Consider the following 9,895-nt stretch of genomic DNA (forward strand, 5'->3'; position numbering starts at 1 on the left):
AACCGACTTTCCTCCATGAGAACACGAAGAGTGACAAGATGATCAATGGTGCTATGGCATCGACGAAAACCCGCTTGTCCCTTTGCACGCTTGTCATTCTCTTCAGCCCAATCACTCAATTTCATCTCCATTATGCACCCAAACAACTTTGCCATAAGAGACCCAATCATTATAGTCCGGTAGTTGCTTACATTCTTTACATCCCCTCCTTTATGCAAAGGCTTAACCCAATTAGTACTCCAATCATAAGGCATACCATGTTGAAGTGCAAGGTTGAACATATCACACATCCACTCATGGGTAAAATCTCCCGTCCATTTGATCATCTCCGGCTTGATACCTTGAAGATCTCCCGCTTTGCGAGTGGCCAACTTTTCAAGCCCACCGCATACATCCTCAATAGTAAAAAAAGACGGCATACATGGGAGTGAACCATAAAATGGCATTTTTTCAGTATTTTCTTGCTCATATAATTGCCTACAATGTGTGTACATATCCACTAGACTCAAGTTACCAAAATTCTCAACCCACTTGCCTCTCAAGTTTCTCCAAAATCTTCCACATGCATGTGCCTTTTCTTGGACTTGAAATTCTTGTTGCTTTACTTCCCATCTTCTTCTCTTCTTTTGAATCAATGCCTTGTATGTATGCAAATGACTTTGATAGTTGTCTTTGTCCATAGTTGCATCAAGCTTTATCAAGGACTTTCGAGCATCTTGACATTCTTTATCAAACCACCTTTTGCGTGATCTATCTTTGTTGATACCATGGAGATGCTTTATGGCAAAGCATTCTTCCGCACAAGAACAAATAGCTTTCTTGAAAGCTTCCCATTTAGTTTCCAATGGTGCATCACATTGAAGCTTTGTCATCCATAATTTTTGCTCAACCATTTCAAGGTACATCGGTGCCCGTTTGAAATCCATACATAGTGATAACTTCTCTTTCCTTTGGCTGAGATTATCATGCTTAGTTGCTTCTCCACATGAAAGGTCAATACATAAGGTGCGATGGTCGGATTCCGGGGTCCATTGACCAAACATAAAACTCTTTATGCGATACATGATGGCTTCAGAGAGTAGCATATAGTCAATCACACTATCCCCATTATGTCTTCTACATGTAAATCCATTGGTTCCACTCCACAAAGATACACCATTGGCAATGAGCATACCCGTGCTATTACACATGTGTAAAAGTAACTTTCCATAGTGATCCGGCTCTTTCTCATCAATTGAAGTACGATCATACAAGTGAACCTTCTCCAACTCCCTTGAAATGTATGGCATATCAAATTGTTGAGTATCATGTTGCAATGTTTTTGTGCGAGCATTCATATCCCCAAATACAATAACATCACCTTCACCTTTGAAATAAGCAATGTCCTCTTCCAAATCAGAAAATGGTTGATCTCTATCCATGCAAGCATAAAAGGGAGAATCATGATGAGGAATGTAGCAACCGGCTACAAAAATGGGTGCTCTTTTTGGTGTCATAATTTTCAGCCATACATAAAGTTTGTACTTGTCATCTTTCACAATTGATACAAAATCTTCCAATCCTTTCTTAACCATACATGCTAACCCTCCTTGTCCTCTTCGTTGCTTGAGATTCTTTGACCACATCAATGAATGTACATTGTAATCCTCCAAGCCGTTAATCCTTTGTGTATCATGCTCCCAAGTTTCAACAAGAAGTACAACATCGGCTTTGCTTGTTAGTTCATCAATGCCAACCCCCGCATTCCATGGGTATCCATTACAATTCCAAAAGCATATTTTCAATTGTAACTCGGTCTCATAGGTCACGCATCCCTATTTGCTTGAGAGACTTGCCTCCTCCTTGGGCACATTTTCTTCATGAGAGATCTCCTTGTTTTTATTATTCTTTTCCTCATATTCCTTGCGACGCATATTTTGTTGCTTAATAGTGCGATCTTCACATACAAAACATTTTGTATCCCTCAAATAGATCCAACTATTATCAAGGATAATCTTTCGCTTGGTCTCATCCGGCATGGTGCATACAATTGGCCATTCTCCCGAGCGAGGAGCTCCTTGCTTCCCCACCCTATGTGCTCCATAGAAAGCACATATAATTACTCAGATAAATTAAGCTACATTTGGAGGGTAGATGATAGAGAAAAAAGATTAATCAATAAATTAGTCCACTTTTGTATGATTGATGGTAAGAAAACAAAATCTGGTGTTATTGTTTCCCAAACCCTTTCTTGTCTTTTCTGAACTGAACCCGATGTTCATGTTATTCTACTTTTGGTGTTAGCCACAGAGAATGTCAAGCTTACTTGCGAAGTCAAGAGAGTGAGAATTGCAAGGATTACTCGTAATGTACCCAAGATTATTGCCAAAAAACGTTAAGAAACCTTAGCTTTTCGTTGGATTATGGAAGCAGCTATCAAATAACGTACTATAAGTAGAAATAGCTAGAGTCTAGATTAATGTTTATTTGCTGAGATACCGGATGCTTATTAAAAGAAGGGAAATGTTCGTAAGAGAAGGGATGATCCTCATAAACCGGCAGAGGTCAATAGAAGTTTCGCGCATTATAGGTGGCGGCGCAGTAAACAAAGTAAAGTAAACAAAACAAACAAAAAACAAATAACAGGGATGGGGGCTTAATGAAGTCCATCCCCCCGCACCGATAGCTCAATTGGATAGAGTACCTGGCTTTGAATCAGGTGGTTAAAGGTTCAAATCCTCTTCGGTGCCAATGCCACAAAGAACACGCTTCTAAAGGGAAAATGCAGTTATTCAATCCTATTTGTTACTTACCTGTTGCCATTGCGTGTCGCCAAAAAACACCCACGGCACGGTTTAACGTTAAGGAAACATCTTGTTGTAACTGGAATGCATTTTCAACAAGATGTTTCCTTTACTATGGAGATACCTATTAACTATATAACTTTGGGCCATTAAACGATTCTACTCTTTTTAGCTCAGTTACAAACAAAGGAAAGTCACTTTTTGGCTAAACGGAAAGGCAAAAAAACCAACCAATAAAATTTATGGCTAGCAATCAAATTGCAAGAAAAGAGGTAAGCTACGCTTTGGCTTTCGGAAAAGTTATGAATACAAAAAACAAGAAACTAGCAGTAATAGCTACATCAACAAAAAGAGAAAACAACCCTTTACTTCGGAACGACTGCCAAGGTATGCATTATGATTAAGTATTTCGAAAAACCACCAACGGGGCATCTGCATAACACATGCTAGATTGGGTTGTCTAGAAAATGAATCTTATATACAGTGTTGTGATTGCTTCATATTGATAAGAAGTCTAGAGAATAATTCGAAATGAGAATACATAAATAATTACCAGTCATAGAAACAGAAACACATAAATTACGTGAGAAGGTGCTTTGGTTGAAATTTTACCATCCACTCGGGGTTTAATTAAAAATTATATTTCATTATTGAACTGGTTTAGAGTTAATTGCCAAACCCTAGTCAAATCAAATTAGGCCTTTATTAATAAAAATACATAATTACACGCATAAACGAATCCAGACCAGACGTGATGAGATCGAATCAGAAGCATAACAGAAAGGCACCATGCGCTACCCTTAAGAGGACAGGAAAGCACATAACGCTTCCCCCATCTCCCACTCGGCCGGCGGGGGACACTTAATCAAAAAAGGAAAAAATGATAGCTACCCTTTCCACTGTGCTGTATTGTTATGCATGTAAAGGGACAGGATCACACACACTATCTGTTTGGCTATGCTGAATTCTGTCAAAATTTGCTTTTGTTTGGTTTATGCTTTTGAACAGGCAACAGCTTAGATTGTATGAAAAAGCAGCCACATACACGAGCATAATGCAGTGTGCCCATTGTATGAAATCGCAGCACCTATATAGATAGTTGATCAAAAGAAACAAGAAAGAACTAACCACGAGCCGAAATCCTACTTAACCACGCCAGCCTACTGCCTACTCACAGGTAACATCAGCTATATGGTATATTCTATGCGCAAAGCAATCAATCATCGTATATATGATTGATAACGTTGACACTGGGGCATACCCATGACACGGTACCATTTTTCTCTGATGTCACAGACGCTTTGAGCAAGGGAAAGAAACTAAAAAATCCACGGGAATAAAAAAAAAAGCACTAAAGAGGTTGACTAGTAGTAACAAGAGGTCCGTTGGGAGGAATCCATCAGGGCGTATCACGGTTTTTTACTGGGGAGGTGGATTGAAGTGATTGTAGTGAAGAATCGATTGGAAATGAAGCGCTTCGTCCTTGGGTATTGTGGAAAGGATCGAATATGACCTAAATTGTTCCTTCCGATTGGCTTCAGTATGATGGATTGAAAGGGTGCCACACTTTGAAAAGGGCAAAGCGCTTTCTAAAACTAAAGCAAGGGCGCCGTGAAGATGGAGAACGCATAGCGTTCTCTGGGCGCAGAGAATCAAACGTAAAGAGTAGGAGAGTTTTCGGTAAAACAAAAAGAAAATTCTTAAACCTAAGCATAGCTTTAAAGGACGGCTAAAGGCAGATGAACGGCCGAAAGATAGGGCGTGTAAAGTAGATCGTACACCTTTCGTGTGACCCGTTGAGTTGGTCCTAAGCAATGTCTTTTGCAAAGCGACCCACGTAGGCAACGATAACTTTGACTGGATGCGGGTACCCAGTCGCGCCAGTAGCTGAAATGCACGACTGCCTTGATAAAAGAATGGCCACCTTTAAAGTTGCAAAAGCAAAAGGCCCGGGCCGTAACAGGATGAACTAATATAAATGAGTGTAAGCTTTGTAGCCTAAACACGATCAGTGCTAACCACGCATACCGAAGGCCTGTTATTATAGTAGCAAGAGAAGTCAAAGCGGTGACGATTGAAAGGTTGTCACTGAGCAATGTTCCCAGTTGTACAAGAAGAGGGGTTAATCGGCGAGGCCATATGCTCGTGGAGCTTCTCGCGAAGTATAGCTCACATCCAAACATCTGATTGAGGAACGGGGCAATGCCCATGGAGCTCCGGAAACGGAAGGCCTGCCAAGCCATATGCCCGTGAGTGCAGCGGGATTCTTCAAAAATAATAGGCTGACTTGAGGACTTAGGACCTTAGCCACGAATAGCCAGAGATGCGTGCAGACAAAACAGAAATTATAGCGTCCAACCCAAGGTCTCGACCAAATGTTCAGGCCCTCCAATCGAGTAGGGATTGCAAGCAAAGTGGAGGATTTAAGTTCTTAAGAAGAGCCGTGTGAGGCCTATAGCTCATGCACAGTTCAAAAACCGAGCCCTAACAGTAATGGTGCGGTTTAGGCTAACACTTATGTATTAGCTAGTTATTAATTGGAAGCAGGCAGGATGGTGATGAATTATGATTAGTCTAAACCTTCAACCTCATTTAACATAGCAAATGAAGTTTGAAAGTGGTTAGAAGAGAAGCTTCTATGGGGGAGCCGTTAAAGTGGTTCCTGGCTACGCCCTGGAGGAGACTACGCTGACCCTTATAGCGATAGAAAATTCGTACTCGATTCATATTTTTAAATGGTGGGAAATTGTATACCATTAGCCCATATAGCTAGGGGCGCATGGATACATAATATCGAATGGAAGCCAGGTTAAGGCATAGGGTTAACTTGAGCTGCAGGAGTCAAAGCTAAAATAATTGAGAAAGAGAATACATAATGTATTGCGCGGTCACCCTTAGGTGTTCACAAACCTATAGATTTATAATGCTGAGCTACTATTGGTATGGTGTCTAATCCCAACCATGGCATACGTAGGCTTAGCAAAGCAGGGTAAAGTCGGTGGTTAGGCAGACGTCCCATTGTTTGAGGTGTTGCTATGAATCTGGTTGATTATCCCTATGGAGGAGGCGAAGGGCGCATGAAAGGAGGTAGACCTTCAGTGTCACCTTGGGGAAGGCCCACTAAATGTGGATTTTGCGTAATAGTGAGGAAACACAGAAATTAGTTTATGGCATGATTCGTATGAAAAGGCCCTTTTGTTGATGCTTGCCTGTTAGAAAAGAAGGAAAAGATCAGGGGGAGAATCTGGTTATGTAGATTTTCCATTTCGCCGTTATTTAAGGGTTGCTATGCAGAAATTCATAACGGGCGATCTTTTATTCGTTTGAGGGTTATAAACGAAAAGGTTGGTCATAAATTTGGAGAGTTTTCTTCTATATGAAAGGCCTCGAGAACAACTAAGATCAAGCCAAGATAGAAGGTACGATAATAGGATACGGCATAAAAGGTAAATCCGATTTCAGTCAGACTTAATCCAAACTACCATTCAGATTCAAGTCGGTTTAGTGAGGGCGACCATGGAGTCACCGAATGAACTGCCTGCTGCATGTCAGTCGAGGCATTGCAGATGTCCACAACAAAACAGACACAACTTATTCTAACGCTAGGAAACCGCAAGCAACACACACACACACACACAGAGAGAGAGAGAGAGAGAGAGAGAGAGAGAGAGAGAGAGAGAGAGAGAGAGAGAGAGAGAGAGAGAGAGAGAGAGAGAGAGAGAGAGAGCACCTTGTGGCCCTGGGGCTCTGGGGCCGTAGGTTGTAAACGTAGAGCATAGAGGGGTTTAGGGTAGAATAGATCACACCTGGGCCCTGCGCCATAGGGTGTCAATGTAGATCATTTAGGTTTTTTTAAATTATTGCCATGGAGCAAGGCACCTTGTTGTCGTAAAACAATAGAAGAAAGCTTATGGCCCAAGGGCCATACCGTGGCACTATACAATCTCAAAGGCCATATAATTCTCTATGTTCCTTATGGGGATCGTATGGCACTAAGGCCATAGGATCTCCAAAAGAAACATAAGGAACCTAGGGTCATAGGATCAAAGAATGCCCTATGTCCCATCTACAGACCTTCTGGCCCAAGGACCATAGGGTGGGAATGTACAATCTCAAGGGCCATATGGTTCCCTATGTTCCTTTTGGAGATCCAATGGTCCTAGGGCCATAGGATCACCAAAACAAACATAAGGAACCTAGGGCTCTAGGATCAAAGAATGCCCTATGTCCCATCTAGAGACCTTGTGGCCCAAGGGCCATAGGGTGGTAATGTACAATCTCAAGGGCCATATGGTTCCCTATGTTCCTTTTGGAGATCCAATGGCCCTAGGGCCATAGGATCTCCAAAACAAACATAATAAATCTATGGCCATAGGATCAAAGGGTGCCTTATGTCCCATCTAGAGACCGTCTGGCCCAAGGGCCATAGGGAGGTAAGGTAAAATCTCAAGGGCCATATTGGTCCCTATGTTCCTTTTCGAGATCTTATGGCCTTAGGGCCATAGGATCACAGGGTGCCTTGTGTCCCATCTAGAGAGCTTATGGCCCAAGTTCCATAGGGTGACACTGTACAATCTCAACGGCCATATGGTTCTCTATGTTTCTTATCGGGATCCTATAGCCCTAGGGCGATACGATCTCCAAAAGGAACATAAGGAACCTAGGTCCATAGGATCAAAGAATGCCCTATGTCCCATCTATAGACCTTGTGGCCCAAGGGCCATAGGATGGGAATGTACAATCTCAAGGGACATTAGGTTCCCTATCTTCCTTTTGGAGATCCAATGGCCCTAGGCCCATAGGATCTCCAAAACAAACATAAGGAACCCATGGCGAGAGGATCAAAGGGTGCCTTACGTCCCATCTAGAGACCTTGTGGCCCAAAGGCCATAGGGGGGAAAGGTACAATCTCAAGGGCGATATTGTTCTCTATGTTCCTTTTCGAGATCTTATGGCCCTAGGGCCATAGGATCATAGGGTTTCTTGTGTCTCATCTAGAGAGCTTATGGCCCAAGGGCCATAGGGTGACACTATACAATCTTAAGGTCCATATGGTTCTCTATGTTCCTTATGGGGATCCTATGGCCCTAGGGCCATAGGATCTCCAATAGAACTTAGGTCCATAGGATCAAAGAATGCCCTATGTCCCACCTACAGACCTTGTGTCCCAAGGACCATAGGGTGGGAATGTACAATCTCAAGGGCCATATGGTTCCCTATGTTCCTTTTGGCGACCCAATGGCCCTAGGTTCCCAAGGGCCATAGGGTGGGAATGTACAATCTCAAGGGCCTCTATGTTCCTTATGGGGATCCTATGGCTATAGGGCCATAGGATCTCCAAAAGGAACATAAGGAACCTAGGTCCATAGGATGAAAGAATACCCTATGGCCAATATTGTTCCCTATGTTCCTTTTCGAGATCTTATGGCCCTAGGGCCATAGGATCACAGGGTGCCTTGTTCCTTATGGGGATCCTATGGTCCTAGGTTCCCAAGGGCCATAGGGTGGGAATGTACAATCTCAAGGGCCTCTATGTTCCTTATGGGGATCCTATGGCCCTAGGGCCATAGGATCTCCAAAAGGAACATAAGGAACCTAGGTGCATAGGATGAAAGAATGTCCTATGTCCCATCTACAGACCTTGTGGCCCAAGGGCCATAGGGTGGGAATGTACAATCTCAAAGGACATATGGTTTCCTATGTTCTTTTTGGAGATCCAATGGCCCTGGGACCATAGGATCTCCAAAAAAAACATAAGGAACCTATGGCCAGAGGATCAAAGGCTGCATTATGTCGCAGCTAGACACCTTGTGGCCCAAGGGACATAGGGAGGAAAGGTACAAGCTCAAGGGTCATATTCTTCCCTATGTTCCTTTTCGAGATCTTATGTCCCTAGGGCCATAGGATCATAGGGTGCCTTGTGTCCCATCTAGAGATCTTATGGCCCAAGGGCCATAGGGTGGCACTGTACAATCTCAAAGGACATAGGGTTCTCTATGTTCCTTATCGGGATCCTATGGAACTAGGGCCATATGATCTTCAAAAGGAACATAAGAAACCTAGGGCCATAAGATCAAATAATTCCCTATGTCGCATCTAGAGACCTTGTGGCACAAGGTCCATAGGGTGGGAATGTACAATCTCAAGGGCCCTATGGTTCCCTATGTTCCTTTTGGAGATCCAATGGCCCTAGGGCCATCAGATCTCCGAAACAAACATAAGGAACCTATGGAAAAAGGATCAAAGGGTGCCTTATGTACCATCTAGAGACCTTGTGGCCCAAGGGCCATAGGGGAGAAAGGTAAAATCTCAAGGGCCATATTGTTCCCTATGTTTCTTTTCGAGATCTTATGGCCCTAGGGCCATAGGATCACAGGGTTCCTTGTGTCTCATCTAGAGAGCTTATGGCCCAAGGTCCATAGGGTGACACTATACAATCTTAAGGGCCATATGGTTCTCTATGTTCCTTAGGGGGATCTTATGGCCCTAGGGCCATAGGGTCTCCAAAAGGAACATAAGGAACCTAGGTCCATAGGATCAAAGAATGCCCTATGTCCCATGTACAAACCTTGTGGCCCAAGGGCCATAGGGTGGAAATGTACAATCTCAAGGGACATATGGTTCCCTATGTTACTTTTGGAGATCCAATGGCCCTAGGGCCATAGGATCTCCAAAACAAACATAAGGAACCTATGGCCGTAGGAGCAAAGGGTGCCTTATGTCCCATCTAGAGACCTTGTGGCCGAAGGGCCATAGGGGGGAAAGGTAAACTTTCAAGGGCCATATTGTTCCCTATGTTCCTTTTCGAAATCTTATGGCCCTAGGGCCATAGGATCATAGGGTTCCTTGTGTCTCATCTAGAGAGCTTATGGCCCAAGGGCCATAGGGTGACACTATACAATCTTAAGGGCCATATGGTTCTCTATGTTCCTTATGGGGATCCTATGGCCCTAGGGCCATAGGATCTCCAAAAGGAACATAGGAAACCATATGTCCCATGGAGATTGTACATTTCCACCCTCTGGCCCTTGTGCCACAAGGTTTGTACATGGGACATAGGGCATTCTTTGAAACAAACATAACGAACCTACGGCCAAAGGATCAAAGGGTGC

At 43.3% G+C, this 9,895-nt stretch overlaps 1 non-coding gene across 1 annotated transcript; it reads left to right on the forward strand.

The window, feature by feature from the left end:
* The first annotated feature begins 2,655 nt into the window (after nucleotides 1-2,655).
* Nucleotides 2,656-2,729, forward strand: TRNAQ-UUG (transfer RNA glutamine (anticodon UUG)). Its single transcript has one exon. It is a non-coding gene; the product is annotated as a tRNA-Gln (tRNA).
* The last annotated feature ends 7,166 nt before the right edge of the window (nucleotides 2,730-9,895 follow it).

This window comes from Adiantum capillus-veneris, chromosome 7, assembly GCF_014529385.1.
Source record: "Adiantum capillus-veneris isolate H3 chromosome 7, ASM1452938v2, whole genome shotgun sequence".
NCBI lineage: Eukaryota > Viridiplantae > Streptophyta > Polypodiopsida > Polypodiales > Pteridaceae > Adiantum > Adiantum capillus-veneris.